Source organism: Electrona antarctica (genome assembly GCF_951216825.1).
Source record: "Electrona antarctica genome assembly, chromosome: 16".
Taxonomy (NCBI): domain Eukaryota; kingdom Metazoa; phylum Chordata; class Actinopteri; order Myctophiformes; family Myctophidae; genus Electrona; species Electrona antarctica.
Window position 1 is genome coordinate 32,784,639 of NC_136797.1, and position 22,209 is coordinate 32,806,847.

Consider the following 22,209-nt stretch of genomic DNA (forward strand, 5'->3'; position numbering starts at 1 on the left):
CACTGCCAGGCAGAGCTGAATCAATTAAGGCACATCAAATCAAGAATTCATGCACACTGAAAGTGACAAATATTGGCTGAGACTGTCAAAGCCGTCAGGGCCTGGACAGAGCTCCATCTTGCCTATGTGTCTCTCTCCCTCCCTCTGCATTCTCTCTCTCTCTCTCTCTCTCTCACCCCTCTCCCCGGTGGGCTGTGTGTTGCCTTCCAGCAATTGCTCAGCCAAGTGGAACCCTCAGTGGCGGTGCACTGTTGGAGATCTGGAACTTTGGCTTTGCTGGCTGGAACGTACATGCGGTCAAATGCCAAACGTCTCCCAATGAGCTGGTTGGTGTATTGCGTGGCTGACTTCGCTGTCAATGTGTGAATGTCTACTACCCTGTATTCCCATTCGCCTACTGTGTGTGTTACAACTAGGCATCGCAAGCAGTGTGATGTTGCATGGTACTATAGTGTCAACTTAACTAAGCCTACAGTAACTTTAATAATAACCTCACACTACCCTGACCATTTCGGGATGTCGGAATGATGGGCCGTCGTCATGGGCAGCCCCTGTAAGGCCATTTACATTTTCTACAGTAGATAACTAAAGCAACTTATATGGCTAGACCAATTCTCCAACGTTTGTTGAACCAGCCATTGAATTAAAAAAATGTAATTCCCGAAGAGAAAGCAGACATGCTATGCTATTCATCAATTAAGAGAGAGTTCAGACAAACCGTTGAACTCTAAGACCCATTAGAACATTAGAGGGAGTTACCTCACTATTCATCTGTGACCTCCTGCAGTTCATCCGGATGTCAACAGCTGATGGCACTATGTCCTGATTGTCCTCGGCCTCCCAACCATATGCTTTTCTGACATTTGTGTCTGCGTCTGCATGTGCCTCTATCTGTCTGTTATTATATGTCCGTGTCGGTGACAGTTCTATCTACTTTAAACTTGTTAGGACGGTTAATTGCGAGGAACATTTTCACATACAGTATGTGCAAATGTACAGTGACAAAAATAGCCCAGAAGAGTGGAAATTATTATTATTATTATTATGGTGCCCGTGTTGTGAGGTCAGAACAGGCCAGATTCATATATATGCATGGACCCTGGGCAGGGGCCCTGTCCAGAGCCCGGGCAGAGGCTCTTTTGGGGCGGTTCTGGACAACCGTGGGTCCGACCGACTCGACAACGGGCACTGCACTCCCTCTGGGGGTGTGGAACGAGTGTGTCGAATTTGAAGTCGGTGGAGTAAACGGTTCTCGAGTTACGTGGATTACACACAGACAGACGTACAGAGACTTGGTGCATTTATAGATAGCTATTTTGCCATAGTATTATAGGTCTTTTTTGTCTGCTCTGAAGAAGGCTGTTTGCCGAAATGCGCCAGCGGTCTCAAATAAACATGAGAAATTGCATCTGGGCCAGTCTTGCATCTTTTATTTTGGAGTGTCGCTTTTTTCACAGTTAGTTTATGAGTTAATATTATATGTCCTCATTTGTGCCTGTATGTGTCTACATCTGTGCCCATATGTCTGTGTCTCTGCCTATACCATGTACTGCATGTGTATGTGTGTCTCTCTGGGCATACATGTCAGTGTTATCTACTCCCCCCCCCTCCTTTTATCTTGATTGCTTCCCTCCAACACTTGAGTCACCGTCTCTGTCACTTTTTGGCGGGCCACGGCCCACGTAAACACGCAGCAACCATTTGATATGTTTGCACGGGGATTTGACCGTGAACATTATCGTGTTTTGGGAGAGGAACATCTGGCAGGGGTAAAAGGTTACAGTATAGGGATACCGTCAGCACCAGAGCCCTGTGCAGAATTCCTTCCATCAGATAAATCAAGCTCACAAGTCACTGCAAAACGAGAGGGGGGAGGATGAGATGGAAGCGTCGGGACGTTAACTCAATCGCTGCTGAAGGCAGAGGACCTCTGTACACCAGTGGTTCCCAATCTTTTTCATGTCAAGGACCCCCAAAATGATACTCATTAGCATGCGGACACCCCATTTGGAAATACATGCCAAAAACCCCCATAAGAGAAGATTTTTCCCGCTCTAGGGCCCCCAGTTTGACCTGAATTAGGCTACGGCCCCCTATTTAATGGCATTTATATCTCTGGGACCGCAATACATAGTAAAATCAAACTTAATTTAACTCTCAGAGCGGGTCCATTTGGTTCCATTGATACACTCTCTGAGTTACAGACCCATAAGGGTCCATTTGGTTCCTAACTATCATTTAGCTGGGGACCCCCTGGAACTCCCTCAAGGACCCCTGGGGGTCCCCGAACTCCACTTTGGGAACCACTGCTGTAAACCTCTCCCTGTAGCGGCGCTGATGAGAATCGAATTAGCCCAAACCCACAAGGTATAATGTTACTTTTATACACTGTAGGACTGCCACTTTTTCAGTCTGTTTGTCGTCCGCTTCTAAATACAAGCATGAGTTAGATGAATTCTTTAGATGATCTTCATTCCCACCCTTCCATCTGCTCATAATCAGCAAGTGACTATATAAGGCTTTGTTCAGACTGCAGGCGAACGTTGATTTGTTTCTCGTTCTTTATAAGACCTCCTACTGTCCCACACTGTTATTTGAAAGTATCGGATTTGTGCATTCAGACATCGCTGACCTGTCTGCATGGGTTGTTGGGGGTAATGACTTTTATGACACAATTTGCACAATTTATACTCTGTCCTGGCAGTGTCACTCGCCGAAAATAGCAGATCTAAAAGATCACGTAACGCCTTCTGAACTTGTAGATTTAAATTTGCAGTTTTTGGCATTGTAGTATGAGGTATCAATCAGGCTTCGGTGTCCGAGTGTCCAGATTGAGAAATCTTAGATGTCCTTAGAAATCTGATTTGATTCACATTTCAAACCACATAGGAATGTGGACAGAATCTGATTCTTCTTCTTCTTTTTTTTGTTCAGACTTGATAAAAACTAAACTGATTCTAATCTGGATATGCAAAAAATCTGGGCAGTCAGTCTGAACGTAGACTATAAGTAAGTACCCCCCATTCCACCCCTCTCTCTCTCTCTCTCTCTCTCTCTCTCTCTCTCTCACATGCACGCACGCACGTGCACACACACACCACCTCCATCACGCACACGCATGCACACACACGCACACCACCTCCATCGCACTGTCGCTCTCATCGTATCATCTCTCCTGGTCACTACCGATGATACATCTCATAACAAGTGACCTGTTGAATGCTTCTGAACACTCTTGCTGTTATCCCGACCAGCACTGTCCATCATCAGCACCGTGGCTCAGTATCCCTACCACCCACCTCCACCTCTCCTCCTGTCCCTCCCTCGCTCCCTCCCTCGGTTCGCTCCTGTCACGTTGAGGAAGCCCCGAATTGAGGTATAGGGATGAGTCAGGCACATGTCAGGAGACGTAAGAGTTGCTGCGGCGACCGCCAAGATGGAGCTGTCAGAGGGAATGCTGTCAGTGCCAATGCCAGAGTATCAGGGGCATCTTTGTGTCATCCCCTCCTATATGCCTGTCTTTTCTTGCCTTGCTTAATTACGCCACACACACTGCATGCGACTACTTCTGTTGCCAGGGGCTTTGACATAACTGGACTGTTTTGGCATGTGTGCATCTTTAACACGGTGCGCCGCTGATTTTCTGCTGTGCTGTTGGTTATGAAATGATGCGGTTCGTTGGAATGGCTTGTGTAGGATGGTTGATGGCTGATTTAAGCAGTCGCACCTGGCCTGAGTGAAACTTATTGGGCTCAGAGCTAGGTGTGACTACACAACAGTTGTGCAACTGTAATGAATGCATACAAGATAAATCAGCCATCTCCACATGTCACACACACACACGCACACACAGACACACAGACGCACGCACGCACGTCGCACGCACGCACGCACGCACGCACGCACGCACGCACGCACGCACGCACGCACGCACGCACGCACACACACACACACTCAGGAAGAGCCATTGTTTGGACAGAACACTATCTGCTCTGTAACAGTTTGTTCCTGTGTGCAGTTTATACCACAGCATGACAAGCAGAACTATATGATTCTGTATCACACGGGACATTAAAGCCCTTCAAGAAAGCTGAAGTCGCCTGAACACCACCTTTCAGCCTGTCACCTCTTCATTTCATTTCATTTTCATTTCAAACATTTATTTCAACTCGAAAATCCCTGATGGTACAATAATTTAAAGGGGAGTTCCGGACCACCCGTTTTCTTACCGTAATATGATGTATTGAACACTGGAAGTACAGCGGGGGAAAAACCCTCCATGCTGAGCGTTCCTCAGCGTTTTATACCCGCACGGCCGGTCAAACGCTAAATCTCTTCGTACAGTAAATCGCGCTTTAAAAAATATAATTGTTTACATCTGTTGTAGATGTTGTGGGATATAATGTCGCTTCCTGCTTACACAGCACAACGTTTGACAGGTTTGACCCCGCCTACCTTCTTAAAGCCGTAGCGCTCTATATATATATACACATATATATATATATATAATTATATATACAGTATATATATATATATATATATATATGTGTTTTTAAAGCGCCACTAATAGTGGTTCATACATACATTATCATCAGAATTCAATAAAAAAAAGAAAAAGAAAAAAAAGCTACTGCGGAACTCTCCTTTAAAATGTATACATAAAAATCAAATAACATCAGAGCCAAGGTAAAATTCACATGAAACGCAAGTAAAAACACAAATGAGCATCCCAATAGGTTATGTGCAGAGATGACGGATGTGGGAAAATGGAGATGGAGAAACACTTGTCTTATTTTATCAGCGGCAGTGGTTCGGGAGCTGGAGTTGTCTAGGAAGGTCTGGAAGGTTCCGTGTTAGAATCCTGGTATATAATAATGTGTGTCCTTGAGCAGACACTGAAGCGCTAACTTCTCTTGATTTGCAAATCAGTACCTTGCATCACTGCCTCCGCCGTCAGTGTGCGAATTGGTAATTAAATAAGCACTTAAGCGCTTTTTAATTTATTGTTTCCTGCAGTCAAGAATTTCAAAATGTGTCAATTCTACAAGTTGAATTCTTGTGGTGACATATATGATTCACCATTTCGGTCAGATAAATGCCTGCATGTGAAATGCCTGTCAGTGAGCAGAATAGTGCTGTGTGTGCGACGTGCGTGCGTGCGTGCGTGCGTGCGTGCGTATACTGTTGTTTATGTATGTTCAAGTGTGTATGTCCGCACATTTGTGTGCCTGTATGCCTGCATGTGGTAAGTATGTGCTGGAAGTTGTCTGCAGACTGGCAGTGGAGGCATACTTCACACCCCGGGCCAACCAGGAAGTAGTTGACAGCTTTCAGTGCCCCGGCCCGCTGCTAATTTCTCCACTTCCTTCCTTCTAGCCTAGCTTAGCATCAATCACCTCCCTCCAGTTACAGCCCTGGTGCAAACTAATTTCCTTAATGCTGATTGCACTGTAAACCAATGCTGGGCTCTCTCTTCGCCCTCTCTGGTTCTCTTTCCGTTTTACTCCGTTTCTCTCCTCACTTCCAGTGCTTTCATCTCTCAGAATATTTGTTTTGTCTATAGTTGGTGCAAAACCATCCGTAAGTTCCCTGATAGAATGGTTGTTTTGGTGAGTTCCACTCTGTTGCCGGCAGCTTCTGATAACGAGTGATATAAAAGGTCCCTGGAATATTTTTGGAATCGGACCACTCAGTCAGGTGACCTCATGGCCAGAGGCAGGAGAGAGTGTATAATACAGCCACCTCTAACCCTTGTCAGTGGCATATGAGATGGTGAGAGCGAGAGGGTATATCCCTGCCTCACACCGAGACATGAGACATTCCCTGGATGCTTCTCAAGCCTTGGAGCCTTCATCAACACTAGATGAGCCGAGCTATTTCTCACCTTCGCTGAATCTGTACACTCAGCTTTACTCTCAGGGGTCAGGGACTGTCTTATGTACGTGTGTGTGTGCGTGTGCGTGTGCGTGTGTGTGTGTGTGTGTGCGTGTGTGAGTGTTTGCGTGGGATTTGTGCATGATTCTATGTCTTTCCCAAACTAGTGACAGTGCCAGACAGAGACAGACAGGATTCTTCTCACCATGGCGACATGGCTGGTCAAAGGCCAACGTAGCCCAACCAGGAAGTAAACAACACATTAAAACCCTTCCTTTATTTGTTCCTTTATTGTATTATCATTGTCTTGGGGGTATTGTTAGCCCACTCGCTGCACAAAATCAGGATCCCACCCTTTTATTTGAATGGGATTTTCACGGCAGCACTGAACGCTGGTCCAAGCATGCCGTGCGAAGGGCTCCACTGCAGCGTTATGTGGTTATCGGCTCTTTCCTCATCGCCGCGCTGTCAAATACTCGGTGGTGCATTTAACTCTTAAGAGGGTGCAAATGGAACCCTCCTCATGGGTCCATTCGGTTAGATCTGTGTGTACCCTGTCAAGAGTTAAATGAACACCGAGCATTTGACTGTGTGTCTGTCATTCCAACCAATTATGGGATCCAAAGCCGGGAATTCTCTGACGCCACACGCCCACACCCTTTCACCAGAAGAATTAACACCACATCAGTCTAAGCATCTGACTCCACAAAGGGTTTATCACCTTTGCTTTCGCCATGTCTTTTGTTTGTAGATCAACGCAATGGAGAATTAGAACAGTATCTCTCATATATATATATATATATAAATATATATATATATATATATATATATATATAAATATAGTGGGTGGAGAGGTTTTCATAATCATGATCATGAGTGACCTATATGTATACACACAAATAACAAGCCCACTGCCTCTGTTGGATTGGACAAAACACTGTGGTCAGAACTGCATGGTTTGGTGTGTGTGTATACAAAAATAGCCCTTCGTTTAGGCATATAGTCATCGAATTGTGTGCGCGTGTGCTTGTGCGTGTGTGTGTGTGTGTGTGTGTGTGTGTGTGTGTGTGTGTGTGTGTGTGTGTGTGTGTGTGTGTGTGTGAGAGACAGAGAAAAAGCGTGCATATGTGCGTATGTGTTTGCACATGAAACCCCTGCTGTCCTAGGCCGTGGCAGGTCTTCCCCAGTGGAGAGATTGATGAAATGTGGTGGCCTGAGGGCCTCGGGAGGAGTGCTCCCCCGCTGGGACTTCACTCTGGCCTGCTGTGCACACCAACCACAGCCACACAGGATACATCACTCAATCTGCTGCTGGCAAGCACGCACGCACACACACACACACACACATGCACACACACACACACACACACACCCACACACACACACACACACCCCTGCACGCGCACACACACACACACACACACACACACACACACACACACACACACACACACACACACACACACACACACACACACACACACACACACACACGCACGCACGCACGCACGCACGCGCGCGCGCGTGCAGCCCTGGACAACATAAGGCGCGCATGGCAGGGAGGAAATTGTAGCTGAGTGTGCTGCTGTCCTAATGGCTGGTACAGGGCGGTTCATGTTTCGGTCTTGCTCCAGGGCCCACCACTGACATGCTGCTACATTATGTTAGCCTGTGTTTTATTTGGCTTTGTTTGGTTTAGAGTATTGAGATAGGATGTAGGGGTGGGGGTGAGCCGAGGGCCCAGCAGGAGGGCAAGTCCAACACAAACACTGGTAGCCTGATTCCTGGAGTGATTTTCTGGTAACGCATCCCTGTGTTATGTACAGTCCAAACCACAGCTGGGGGATTTATCACCGTGCACGCATGCCTGTGTGTGTGTGTGTGTGTGTGTGTGTGTGTGTGTGTGTGTGTGTGTGTGTGTGTGTGTGTGTGTGTGTGTGTGTGTGTGTGTGTGTGTGTGTGTGTGTGTGTGTGTGTGTGTGTGTGTGTGTGTGTGTGTGTGTGTGTGTGTGTGTGTGCGTGTTCAGTGTCAGTACATGTAATGTATATGTGTATATGGGGGCACACAGCAGCTATGTGGGTAGGGTAGCATTCACGTCACTGCAGGGTGATGAATAGCTCAGATTGGCATGCGAGCATGCATGCACTACCGTCTACTGCACGCCTGCTACCAACTGCACTGTACGCAGAGATGTATACGAAATACATGTCTTCGAAATACGTATTTTCTGTATTTTAAAATACAGAAAATACGTATTTTCTGTATTTTAAAATACAAAAAAAGTATTTCCAATCCATGCCCATCTCTGACTGTACGACTGCTACTGCACTGCACGACTGCTACTGCACTGCATGACTGCTACTGCACTGCATGACTGCTACTGCACTGCATGACTGCTACTGTACGACTGCTACTGCACTGCATGACTGCTACTGCACTGCATAACTGCTACTGCACGACTGCTACTGCACTGCATGACTGCTACTGTACGACTGCTACTGTACAACTGCACTGCATGACTGCTACTGCACTGCATAACTGCTACTGCACGACTGCTACTGCACTGCATGACTGCTACTGTACGACTGCTACTGCACTGCACGACTGCTACTGCACTGCATGACTGATGCTGCACTGCATGACTGCTACTGCACTGCACGACTGCTACTGTACGACTGCTACTGTACAACTGCATTGCTGCCAAGGCTAGCTGAAGCCCAATTTATACTTCATCACTCAACCGTATCGCCCGCCTCAAATAACTAATTTAATTTAAATAATAAATATATATATATATATTTTTTTTTTAATGCAATGGTGGTGAAAACATCTGTTATTTTCGGCGGGCGGCAGTGGATTGCGACAAAGTTATAAATTAGGCTTCATGCAGACCCTGACACTGCCTCGTCTGGGAACGCTTGGCCTGGCGACACAGTGTGATAGATTCCTGGAGAAAGCCCCCCAGCACGCACGCACGCACGCACGCACGCACGCACGCACGCACGCACGCACGCACGCACGCACGCGGGGGGAGGGTGTCCTGACAAATTACCCACATCGTCGGCACTCCAATATAGGAGCCTGAATGGTTGGGGATGAGGGCGCCAAACGCACTTTCTCTACATAATGCAAAGCAGAGGTTGATTGGTTATTTATATTATTACTTTATCCAGTCCATCACTAAAGCCTAGCCTGTGCTTGTCGGCAGAAGGGGACAGGGGCAGAACTGTGGGCGTGCGTGCGTGCGTGCGTGCGTGCGTGCGTGCGTGCGTGCGTGCGTGCGTGCGTGCGTGCGGGCGGGCATTCATGTGATGGTGTAACGAAGGCCAACGTTCCAGACTGCAGGGGGAGGATTAGGAGTCTGGAATGCAGGACACTCCTTGACCCTAGCGCGACCTTTGATGCTAAACCCCTTGCCCATATCTGTCCCTCATGGGTCATGATACAAATGGTCGCCCCCCTTTAGAATGCTGACCCCCTCTGTCGCCCGCCACCCAGCCCGTTTGATACATCTCTGTCCATCCACACTCGGACCTAGGCTATGTAGAAGCACTGCCAAACTACACAGCAGTGCTAACCTAAAGGCCTATTTGTTGTATATGTTGTACTGTACAGCAATTATCGAAGATAGCTGATCTCCGAGCTCACGGTGAATCACATTGTTAAGTGTTGTGAGCTTGTAGATCTGGTATTTTCGCAACTTTTTAAGATTTCGTAAATTCTTATGAACATTTTTGATTTATTTTTGTTTTAAATTCTTCAGAAAATATGACAAAAATGACCCCTAATTTCAAAGACATTTCAAAAACAACATGTTTGTGAGCCTGTAGATCCACATTTATTTATTCATTATTATTATTTATCTTTGAAAAATACTGAATAGGGCTTAAGTGGTTAAATATGTCAAAGCACAAGTCTACTTAAAAAATAATAATAAAGGAAAAACACTCTTGTACTGCCTTTAAAGTGTCCATGTTCGACTGAAACATGAATGAAGCATTTCCTTTTCCTCCGTCTTGCAGAGGCCCGCACAAACGTAGTACTGGAGAGGACTTCTATTCGCGAGCGTGTCGGCCATGAGTGACGCTAATGGAGCCTGAGAGGAGCGAACGCGTCAGCGTTGCGGGTGAGTGGCAGTGACACAGTGACACGGAGCAGCAGCAGAGAGCTGGGTGGGTGACGGGCGTGCGGGCGCGCGGGCACGCGGGCGATCACATACAAGCTCTTTCTCTTATACTCCCTCAGCCCCCGTGACTGACTGGGCCCGACTGACAAGGAATGACTTGACTGGTGAGACATGAGGCAGATGGGCGCCTGGATCGCCTCCGCCACTGCTTTCTGAATAAAATATCGCTCCTCTGATTAATTCATCATTCATCTGTATATAGAGTGAAAAGGGGACATTATATTGTCTTTAGATGTTGTTGTTGTTGGAACCCCCACACACACCCCTTTGCTAATATGAGATTCAGATTCCACTGCTGTATGGAGCACATTAAAAAATGAACAGCGATTGAAAGCAGGGGAGAACATGCACTGTTTTCTTTCTTTTTTTAACGAAATGAAAATAATGTTCTGTTACGAAAATGCTACATTTGGAGTAAAATATAATATAATTTGAGGATGCACGAATGCAGTAGATTAGACAGTATACCATGCTAATCATGTGCAGAAATGAAACTTGGCATGCTGTAGCACCACACCTCTACTGACTGTAAGTCGTGTACATAGTGTGGTGTTTTCATTGTTAAATTCTTGTATCGTGCTTTAGCTGGAGAGGGTCTGTGGGCCTCCAACATCTCAAGACTGTTCTTTGAATTACCAATTGATTGACCTACTTTTCTACTATACTACTATACCTCTTCTATATTCTCTCTCTCTCTCTCTCTCTCTCTCTCTCTCTCTCTCTCTGCTTCTCTCTGGTATAGTCTCAGTGTCTCATTGAGTAAGCCATCTTTTAATTATGTATCTTTTGCTGATCATTTAACAACACCCCACCCCTTTGACAGCTCGGCTTATTTTTGCTCCTTAATGTTTTTCTGTAATCCACAATGATGTTCCTTTCGGCGCTTGTTGTTTGGCATGATGTTCTGGAGGTACCGCAGAACATCAGTGGTATTATCTGCTGCTTTGATGGCCTGACTATAGAGGGCTGGCGGATCAGTGTGGCTCCTCTCAAAGCATTTCTCATGTCACCCGCTAGTCAAGGAAAATAAAAACAGATTGTGCCAATTCAACACAACATTATTTAGACCCTATTTAAGGAAATGATAGTGAACAGCTGGATGTACCGCTGGTGTCTAGCTAATTTATAGTTTCTGTTATGGCGGTGTCGTGCGATAAAAACAGCAATATATTTTGTCTATTTCTGTCCGACGGCGGCAACACACCATCGTACAACAAAATATAAAAACAGTGAGCCGGCAGACACCATGGAAAGCATTCGTGACAGAACATGTCTGCTGATGGTGCCTAGTGCCTACAGTAAATCCATCTAGTAATGCCTGGAGGCTTCAAAACCCAGACAAATACCAAATCCCTGCATGCATACATTCATGCAACCATCCATTCCTCCATCCACATGGAGTCAGTCAGATTGCTAGTCAATAGCCTGGTCTCTCTCTCTCTCTCTCTCTCTCTCTCTCTCTCTCTCTCTCTCTCTCTCTCTGAGTGTGTGTCTATGGCATAAGGCGACTTCCTTGTCGTCCCAAAAGAGGCGACCATGCAGGAGCCTGCAGGGATTCTCAACTCTGGCGTCACCTGTGTGTCACATCTGTGTGTCACATCTGCCTGCCAGTGCCATCAAGGCACCTGTGTGTCACATCTGCCTGCCAGTGCCATCAAGGTGCGTCAGTCCACCACCTTGGCATCTCCTAACCTGTGGCACCACACTGCACGTCTGTGGCTGGCACACTCTCCCCTTCCAAGTTCCTAACTCTCCCACCTCCAATCCCGCAAGGCATATGTCACTCACCTGTCGCTCCCTTCATAAATTCCTTCATTCCTTGTCCCTTCCACTCTGAGGCAGGAAAGGAATTGTTGAAGTGCAATAGTGGCCATTTTGTCCCAGTCTCTTAGCTTTGGATGCTAATTAACCACTTATACCTAGCCTTTTCCTAATCTTAAACTCATAAAACTATGCCCTAAACGTATTCCTACTCTTAACCTCTGTCAAAATGAATCCAAGAGTACAAGAACCGCTGGGGACGGAAAATAAAGTGTATTCCTGGGTCCCCATGCATGAGGGCTTTGTATTTGATCAAATCTTTTCACAGAAAATAGCCCTTCTACAAGTAGATTGGCTATATTGCAGAATGTTTGCCCATTTTCACACATGCACGGACATGCACGTACAGCCATACACATATACTGCTCTCACCTTACCTCTCTTTGACTGAGCTGTGGTTGAGTTTATAGGTTAAATGTCTGAGAGTCAATAATTCATCTTTTGGGGGTTAAAAGCAGCAACAAAACAAATATAAGAAGCTTCTAGATCTGGTTTACAAAGTCTATAGGATAATGTATATTGTAACTTTCTATCATAAGATCCATAGATTTATCTTCTTCCTGCTCCTTTTCTTTTCTTTTATGTAATATGTTAAAGTATATAAGGTAAAAATTTATATAATCATGTAAAACCATAAAAATGAAATGAAATAAATAAATGTGAAATGAAATGAAATAGGAGTGACATTAGAGGTTTCTTCCTTGTAGATCTCACGTCACCCTATCAGCTATCAGCTATTCACTTCCCTATCATGAGTGTTGTTTGAAATATTGCACAAATAACGATCAAAGGAGTTCACTGCACAGGCCAGGCAGTAAATCCAGCCTGGTGAGGGCCAGGCGGTCATTTTGTGTCACATTTCCGCGGAAGAAACAAGCACATGCAAGGAAGCCGAGAATAAAATACATCAGCAAAAGAGCCTCTGGCTTTTGCCCAAACTCAGGCATATCGGTGGGGCTTCGCTGCCACGTGGCATATGGCACAAGACAAAATGTCAGGCTTTTATTCTCTGCTCTGCTGAGGGACGACAGGAGCAAGCTCACATTTGTGTCCCAGCAGCAGGCGTCAGGCAGGCTTAGCAATGATTTGGGGGGAAAAGGGGAGAAAGGCCGAGCGTCTCGCTGTGGCGAGCGGTGACGCGTTCAAGTGGCTCGATCTGTGTGTGTGGGGGGGCTACACGGTTGCTGTGGGGGACAGCGCGGTGGCTGTGACTGTGAGGAAACTGCAAATTGATCAAATTGTAGAAGCAAGACTTTGGGCCAATTATCTGGGTCATGTCAATGTCTCTCTGGTCTCCTGTTTGTCGCAGTCTCACAGAGGGGACATATAGTGTGTGTATGTTTGTGTGCTTATCTGGACATGATGGCCTCTATGTATTTGCTGAAGAGTATGTTACTTTAAGCCAAGATGTATGTGTGTGCGTGTGTGTGCGTGCGTGCGTGCGCGCGTGTGTGTGTGTGTGTGTGTGTGTGTGTGTGTGTGTGTGTGTGTGTGTGTGTGTGTGTGTGTGTGTGTGTGTGTGTGTGTGTGTGTGTGTGTGTGTGTGTGTGTGCGTGCGCACGTGCATGCATGTGTGTGTACTGTATACATGTGCAGAGAGTTTACACCTCACTGTCACCAACAAATAGGTCTAACAAACACCATAAGCAAACATTCTTCATTAGCTCCTCAGTGACACTTCTGAATGCTTTGTGCTGAAGGTGAGCCTGAGGTCAAATCTGACACAAAATAATTTACATTGAATTTACTGCCATGACAACTGCATTTCGCACATTAAATCAATAAAGGTCTGATCGTCTATCAACAATTTATTCAGTTGTACAACTTCTGGGATGATCCAACCGTTTGCTGGATGTCATTCCCCTATACTCTCTCCAAATTTACTCTGTGTCTGTGTCTCCACTATCGCCGATTCGCCGTCAATATAAATGCTTACAACTAACATTTTCTTTTTGAACTTTGTTTTTATTTCAGTTTAGGCAACTTCACAGAATTAATAGCATACATTTTTCTTACAACTGCTTTTTTTCTTTTTTTTTCACAACCTCGGCTGTTTCATACTTTCACAGAATATATATATATTATACACTCATACACACAAACAACAACTAACATTTTGATGTTGCCACTAACATCAAGTTTGACATATGTGACTACAAGTTCCATCGCTCCTCCATCTGCAGTGATAGCAACTTGTCTCATTGCTGAGGGTGCTGTCCTATGTAGTAGCCTGCGCAGAGACACATGGATAAGGGAGGACGGTGGCAGCACTTGTCGCCATGATTCTGTCATGATCCCCGGAGTTTCTAGGGGCTCCCTCCGGTCCCCTGTCACTTTGCCTAGCTGGGGACAGTATAGCTCCAACCAGTACAGTGCCATGCTTGTTATCACTGAGGGGATAACTGCGGGTGCTAAGGAATTACAGCACCCAAGATATGATGCATGTATTTGCTTGCTCTTGTTATTTATCCTTTTTGTTCTTACATATAGTAAAAGCAAGAATGCACTTCTTGCATTTAGATACAGAATGTTTTACTACCAAAACCCCAGCGTTTATCTGCCAGTAAACTTGGGTGAGTTCTGGAGCCAAAAGGAAACCCAATGAACAATAAAGGCAGCCTCCACACACTAGAAAATCTGATTTTCTTCTTTAAAAAATTAAATAAAAAAGCAAGCCTTTGGTCATAGACCTTCTTCTGGGCTAATGATAGGTTTAAGATGAGCTGATAAATACTCCATCTGACATTTCAACGATGAGGTTACTATTTATTTTCTCTTTTCTCTTCATAGAATTCGTCCATTGATTCCAGCTGTTTTTATATGATGACTTTTTACAGATGAGTTGCAAGTATTTATTCTTATTACTTACTTTATATTATTATCATTATTATTAGGCTATGCTTTTTAGCTGGCTCACACTAAAATAACAAAATCACAAGGACACCAGGGGTAGAAACATAAGTCAGACTAGAGCTTAATGACTTACCAGTCTAATTCCTTGTAAATCAAGAGTGCTGATATTAGCTGTTGATGGCTAAACAGCCATTATGCATCCTCACACTCCTTCACGTCATGACCTGCCTTCTCTGAAGAGGTGTGTGGCGCTGTGTGTGGGATTGCACGCACGCACGCACGCACGCACGCACGCACGCACGCACGCACGCACGCACGCACGCACGCACGCACGCACGCACGCACACACGCACGCACGCACGCACGCACGCACGCACGCACACACACACACACACACACACGCACACACACACACACACACACACACACACACACACACACACACACACAGCCGCCACCCACAGCTCTGTGTGTGGGCTGTGTTTGCCACCACTTAGTGACAGGTCAGTCTCCAATAGTGTGATCAAACGGCAGCCACAGCTCTCTGGAGTTCACACAACGCCCTGCCTGCTGGAGAGTGGACAATAAAAACAAGATTGGTGGGCTTTCATCGCAGGCTTTATTGTAACCCAGGCGATGCTCGCACATGGACATTTGACCTAACTCTGTGAAGGCTCACCTGAGGAATACTGGTCATTGGTGTACATAAACTGGGTTGGCTATTAGCACCCGTGCATTCCGCGTTGTTTAATAAAAAGCATTTTAATCCAAACGCCCGGCTATCTCAGGATGGGGTGCTTTAGAAAATTCACAGTTGCCCACCGGGAGCGCACTCGTCTATTAGTTTGTATTGGCAGTGCAGTCAGTGTGCCTATATCAAACGCACCCAGTGTTTCAGAGTGCAACACACCTCCCAACCGATAGGGGTGTGTACTTCGTATATTGAAAGCCTATGGCGAAAAAACGGAGGAACTGGCGGTTAGATAAAAATGCTTTTTATTAAACAACGTGGAATGGACGGGTGCTAATAGCCGACCATGTGAACCATGGCTAGTGTCAGACGATGTGATTCAGATTTTCTGCCGTTTTATGGAAGTTCTGTATATATATTTACTCTCTCAGGTGTAGCTCAGTAGCCGAGCTATTTGGATTATCATGACCATGGTTTATACTCTGCAAAGCCCTTAAGAGCCCTGTGTAGGGCCTTGCCTACACAGTGAAATCCTCCGTGTTACAGTTCATTTAAAACAAATGTAACCAAGTGGACCCTCATATCCATGTGTAACTTTGAGAATGCCCATTCGGTTACATGTGTGCACTCTCTCAGAGTTGAATGAACACTGAGGATTTTTCAGTGTAGTTTTGCAGACGGCGATGATTTGCTCTATAAAGCTGGAGGCTAAGCAGACAGGCAGACAGTCAGCCAAGAGGTCTACTGTAGAGAGGAGGGGGTCCTATCTATAACGCCATCAGCCTCAGACCCCAGCCATGTCCTCCACTAATGGAATTGTACCCCCTCCAGGCTAGTATATTACCATAGAGCTGTGGGAGAGTCTCACTGCAGGAGGAGAGCCCACTGATTTAATAAAGGGTCCGGCAAATGAATTTGACTCCTCGGGCCCCTTTCTGACTCACTTATAGCACAGCGGCATCGGGACAAGCGATTTTGGACGCACAGCGAATAAATAAACCGAGGTTTCCACTTAAATGAGATTCGTGCACACACACACACACACACACACACACACACACACACACACACACCCGTGTGTGTGTGTGTGTGTGTGTGTGTGTGTGTGTGTGTGTGTGTGTGTGTGTGTGTGTGTGTGTGTCTGTCGCCAACTTGATTATTCAAATGAGGTGTTTAGCCCGTTGAAGTGACAAGCGGTCCATTGAGTATTGGTCTTATCAGTAGGCTACTCAATCCATATTTAACATTCAGTTTCATTCACGGTAAAAATGTACAATATACAGAATACTGTAATGAGTGTGTTTGTGTGTGTGTGCGTGCGTGTGTGCGTGCTTGCGTGCGTGTATGTGTGCGCTTAAGCTGCTCTTGAACCGAGGATGTTGCGATCCATTCATCTACTGTTGGCACACCTCTGCTATTATCATCTTGCAGGAGGTACCTGGAGTGGTATGAGACATAAATTAGAATTTCTATGTTTTCTATGCAACTGAAAATAATGCATTATATAAATTCTTCAAAGATAACGTGCACGTGTTGTTTTCATTATACCACGATGCCGCTTGTAGTCTGGAAACTATTCTTTTCCCCTTTAACCACTAGTTTTCAGTTGGCTGGCTGCCAAAGATGAGTGACAACCAACAAAATGATAGGCTACAGAAGAATGGTATAATGCAATTTAATGCTTTCCACTTGGAATCGATTGTTACACCTAGGGGTGCAACATTTTAAAATTATGTTGCTTTATCCAGCAGTTTAATATATTATTTTTGAAGAAACAGCAAATTTCGGCTCATTCTCTCATTGACTTCAAAAGAGCAGTAGCCACAAAGCGGCAGTCAGCAGAATTTGGACTGCATTTGGAACTCCTTTATTGCATCAGTGGTGTGAAAGGTATGGATTGTCCATGAGTTTAGAATCAATTACATTCCTCTGTCTACTTTTGCCCTTAGTCTTTATTCACAGAGCCTAGCAAAATTATATACGTCTCGTGAGAATGAATCTATTTATTTCACTCCGACGTTGCTCCCAATTCCATTCACTTCGAGTTATAGGTACAGCACCATATTAAGTTACATTGGCCCATTCTCTTTACACGTTAATTTTGCCGATATACTGTATTGAGTCCTTAAGCCGAATTTATACTTTGTCGTACATCATTGCCCTGTATCAGAAATAGCCGATCTGCAAGCTCACAACGCGTCACATTCACGTCACGTTGTGAGCTTGTAGATTCGCTGTTTTCGGTGTGAGACACCGCCGTACGACGGAGCATAAAAGGTGCATTATACAGTGGCATTCCAACGCGGTGTTTGTGTGGGCTGGGCTGGTGGGCCTCTGGCTCCAGGTTATGAGCTCCTGGTTCACAGTACTTTTACCTCCTCACACACCTAATGAAGTTACAGCAGGGCTACACCTCCCCATAGAGTCCCTGGTCTGGGCCCGAACGGGCACGCACGCACGCACACACACACACACACACACACACACACACACACACACACACACACACACACACACACACACGCGCGCACGCACACGCACACGCACACGCGCACACACACACTAATCGAGTGAATGGCTGTGGTATGTGCTGCCCTGAAGCATCTGAAGTTGGATGGTGAGTGTGCGGCTTCATGCTCCTTCAACCATTTCTCTCCACCCTTTTCCTAAATTGGGGAGGTGGGGCAGATTGATGTGTTATCTGGTGTCTAGCGGGCGGCTAGGTATAGAGCCTTGGTGTCTCCGTGTCGTGGTAAACACACATTAAGGCCCCCCTGACCACCCTGGAGTACTCGTTGGCTAACTCTTAAAAAGACCAGGCAGTGCAATTATCTTTTATGACCTGCCAGAAAACACCGGCTGTGGGGAGGCTGTGGCTGCGGTGGTCCTGTCACCATCTGTAGAGGAGGGACACGGGCTGCCACCTTAGTTCCTCTGTCCCTCTAACCTAGAGGACAACCAACCTTTCCATGTCTGTCCTTCTCCTCCTCTCCTTCTGTCTCTCTCCCTTTATTTGTGAATTACATCAGTAGCGTCACTATTATCTCAACCAGGGCAAAAGCAAAGGGGGAGATTTTGTTTTCATCCCTGTCTGTCTGTTAGCCCGGGGCTCATCTCGCAAACCACTGGACAGATGCTACATTTCTTGTGCGCACTGCCAGTAGACCAAGGAACTTAAGGAAGTAACTCCACACTATTTTATATATTTAAAATTTACATTTCATGATGGATGGAGTTAAAGAACTGTCATAGATGATTGATGTCATAACGGCATGACCTTATACTTACTGTTGGAGATACAGTACATAATGTTCTCAGAGTGCATTACCTTAAGAGTGCATTAACTTCTCCAGTTGTTGTTATCATTATTACGAGCAGAAAACATGACGATTGCCCGTGTCGTTGCTGGGGTTACGCTGACCATGCAACAAAGCGTCATGCTGATCAGCATGTTTCGGTACCCAGTATTGGCCGGATTATTGCAGAAAACAGACACACAGCCTGACTTTATCCCCCTGTCTCGCTCCCTCTCTCCCTCTTTCCTCCTCCCTCCCTTTCCCTCTCTCTCTCTCTCTCTCCCTCTCTCTCTCTCTCTCTCTCTCTCTCTCTCTCTCTCTCTTGTGTGTGTGTTTCTGCTTTTCACAATATAAATCCCACACTACCAATTCACATTCTCAAATAGGTTATTCCACTATTATAGCAAATTCGTGTTTTTGACAAGTTCCTAAATACTGTAGTTGTCTCAGGAAACCAGTGAAGTGCTGACGCTCAGATTCAGATTCATTAATCAACCTGACGCAACAATATAGTCTTTAGTCAACAATAGCTGACTATATAGAATACATTGAGTTATCTCTCTGTCTCTCTCTGTCTCACCAATATACATGAGAAAGTTTCCGTCCTCCCATCTCAATCAGCCACTTTGCAGAGACACAGCAGCAGCCATTGGATAGTACATAAAGCCTGTTGAAGGATAGTGACAGCCTGGTCATTCCACAAGAGTTGTTGTATGTCGGAGTTTCATTGCTCAGCGGAGGAACTATTTCCTACTGCTGATCAAGGGCGTGCCATGGTCCAGTATTGTAAATCAGAGGGAGATGGAGTGGGGTGGGTCAATATATACGGCCTGTACCTCCCCTAACTGTTGTGTTGGGGCAGGAGCGGGAGGCAACGTACAAGAAAGTCAGCTATCAATTGTTATGGCCAGCCCTCCCTCTAGCTCATCTCATTAAATGGCAGTAGAAAAGACCTGCTGGCTCCAGCACTTACATCATACCTGCAGCGATGACCGGAAGTCAGACTGCTTTTTACAACCGCAGAGGCACCGTGGAGAGCAGTGGATGTGAGATTTAAAGATTGTGCTGACACTCTGGAGATAACCATATACTGTATGGTGACCAGACGTCCTGGGTTGTCCCAGATTGTCCAGGTTTAAAGCTTCACCAAAATGGCCCCTTTTCATCATTTCATTTAAATTTGTTTTAGTTGTAAAAAATAACTGTCCCCCCTCCTGATGAAAACACAGATGGTACAGTAGTATGTATGTGCCTGAACATGCATGTATGATTGTGCAGGTTAATGGTCCCGCCTTGGCTGTTTGAAAATATGATTATCCTAAGATATAGTCAGACCCCTCTTTTCCTTTCAGAGATTCTGTTTATTTTTCTTTCTTTCTTTCTTTCTTTCTTTCTTTCTTTCTTTCTTTCTTTCTTTCTTTCTCTCTCCCACCCTTGCCTCTCCTCCCATGTCCTGCTTTCCCCCACTTCTCTCTCTAGCTCACGCCTCTCCGTAGTATTCCCTCCGTCCCGTCCATATGGTTCATATGTTCATTATGCTTAGTGCCTCTTAGTACCTTGACCTTAGCGATTTGTGCTGGGATTGAACTCAGGTCCCCTAATTAACAATGGTCCTGATGGCTCGTGACAACCCCAAGCTGAGGCTGCAGAGTTGCTACAGGGCTGTTAATCACAGCAAGAGTGTATGGTCATCGGTACTCATCGCTGCTCATTGCTTCTTTCCGTTAATCACTTGAACCCCAGCATCCATATACTGAGGGGAACTTTTGCCCCAAATAGCCGATCTTGTATTTATTTATTTTAAGATTTGTTTTTGGCTTTTTGCATTTATTGATAGTTATTAGTGAAGACAGAGAGGAAAGTGGGGGGGAGAGAAGGGGAGAGACATGCAGCAAAGGTCGTCATGAACACGTAACGTGCTGTCAGGCCAAAGCTACAGTATATGTGGCATGCGCCTGGACCACTTGGCCAGCGGGCGCCCCCGATCTTGTATTTTTAAGGGCCACTAGCCCCTTCTATAAACAGCTTTTGTCCCCACACGTCTCAAGATTTGCCATTGACCACGGTAAGAGAATTCCGGTCAAATGTCATCTAAATTTAGTCCTCTAAATTAAACATTAAACGCCATTGACATTGAAGGGAAGATTTACGTCATATGTAAACGAGAAAATCAGCTAACCAATCACAGGCAACGGGCATTCTGATTGGCCAGAATTAACCAATCACAGGCAACAGGCATTCTGATTGACCAATATGGGATGATGCATAATGATAATAACATAAATTGATGTACGATGACAAGAGCGCCCCTCATTTCACACAGGTGTGATTGTTTTAAGTAATGTTTGAATCAATTGGTTTATGTATACAGGTGTCAACAAATCAACACATATACATAGTAAACTAATACTTAGTTAGCTCTGTACCGATCTAAAGCTCACAATGTACTGTATTGTGTTGAAACACGCCGTGAACTTGTAGATCTGCGATGTGTGACACAATGTTTCTCCAGAACAGTGAGTGGTATTCAACCCTTTTCATATCAAGGCCCATTGTTTATTGGGTATTTGATGAGATTTAGCCTCTCAGACCCAAAACAGAATATTTTGTTGTCGTTGGACAAGATTTTGTCCACAATTCCATGCTGTATTAATTGATGTTGGTACCATAGGAGAGATAATTATTGTGTAGACTTAAGTAATGCAGATGTTTAACAATAATGTAACCCTTGAGAGCGTAACCGGGTCCATTTAGTTTGATTTTATGCTCTCAAGAGTTAAAGATCTATAAGGGTCCATTTGGTTACCAACTCTCCATCATTTAGCTGGGGACCACCTGGAACCCCCACAAGGCCCACTATAGTGGTCGGCGGACCACTGGTTGAAAACCACTGTCCTATATAGAATATGGATGGTTCAAGTGGTTAAGTCACGTTTTAGAATATGCTAGAATATATAGAATATATTATTTGCTATATTATTATTGATTAGTTTATATATTATTGCACATGTTCACAATATCATGTCTGCACTCGGAATGCACATATAGTATTTCAACACAAGCACAGAGCACAACTCTCCAAGCCCACTGCTCAGCCTCGTGTTTATCGTGATGGTCGGCAGACGCCGGCCTTGTGCCCTTTTGTTGCTAACCACCGGCAACAATCTTTCCAGATAAATATCCTTGATATCGGTAAAGCCGGGGCCTTCACAGACGTAGCCTGATTGCAGTGATGTGTGCATATGGAGGCCGTACGACCGCGGGGTGGGGGTGAACTGGTGTATCATATGGGACAGGCCGTGTCACACCAGGACCCGGCAGCGCCGCTCATTCTCCCTGTACAACGGAACGAGATTAGAGGAAGGTCTGACTCCAGCGTGTCCCCCAGGCCCTTTAAGAACTACTGGCGAGCCTGCCTGCTCAAGCTGGTACTGTGCCTGTTTACCATCTTACCAAGGGACCCCACAGCGTCTCATCCGCAACCCAC

At 45.5% G+C, this 22,209-nt stretch overlaps 1 long non-coding RNA gene across 2 annotated transcripts in view; it reads left to right on the plus strand.

Annotated features, from left to right (window-relative positions):
* Positions 1 to 22,209, plus strand: part of LOC306939626 — an 82,112-nt gene that overhangs the window by 32,910 nt on the left and 26,993 nt on the right. For both annotated transcript variants that reach the window (XR_013791896.1, XR_013791897.1), the window contains exon 3: positions 9,898 to 10,001. This is a non-coding gene — a long non-coding RNA (uncharacterized lncRNA). The remainder of the gene's footprint in view (positions 1 to 9,897; positions 10,002 to 22,209) is intronic.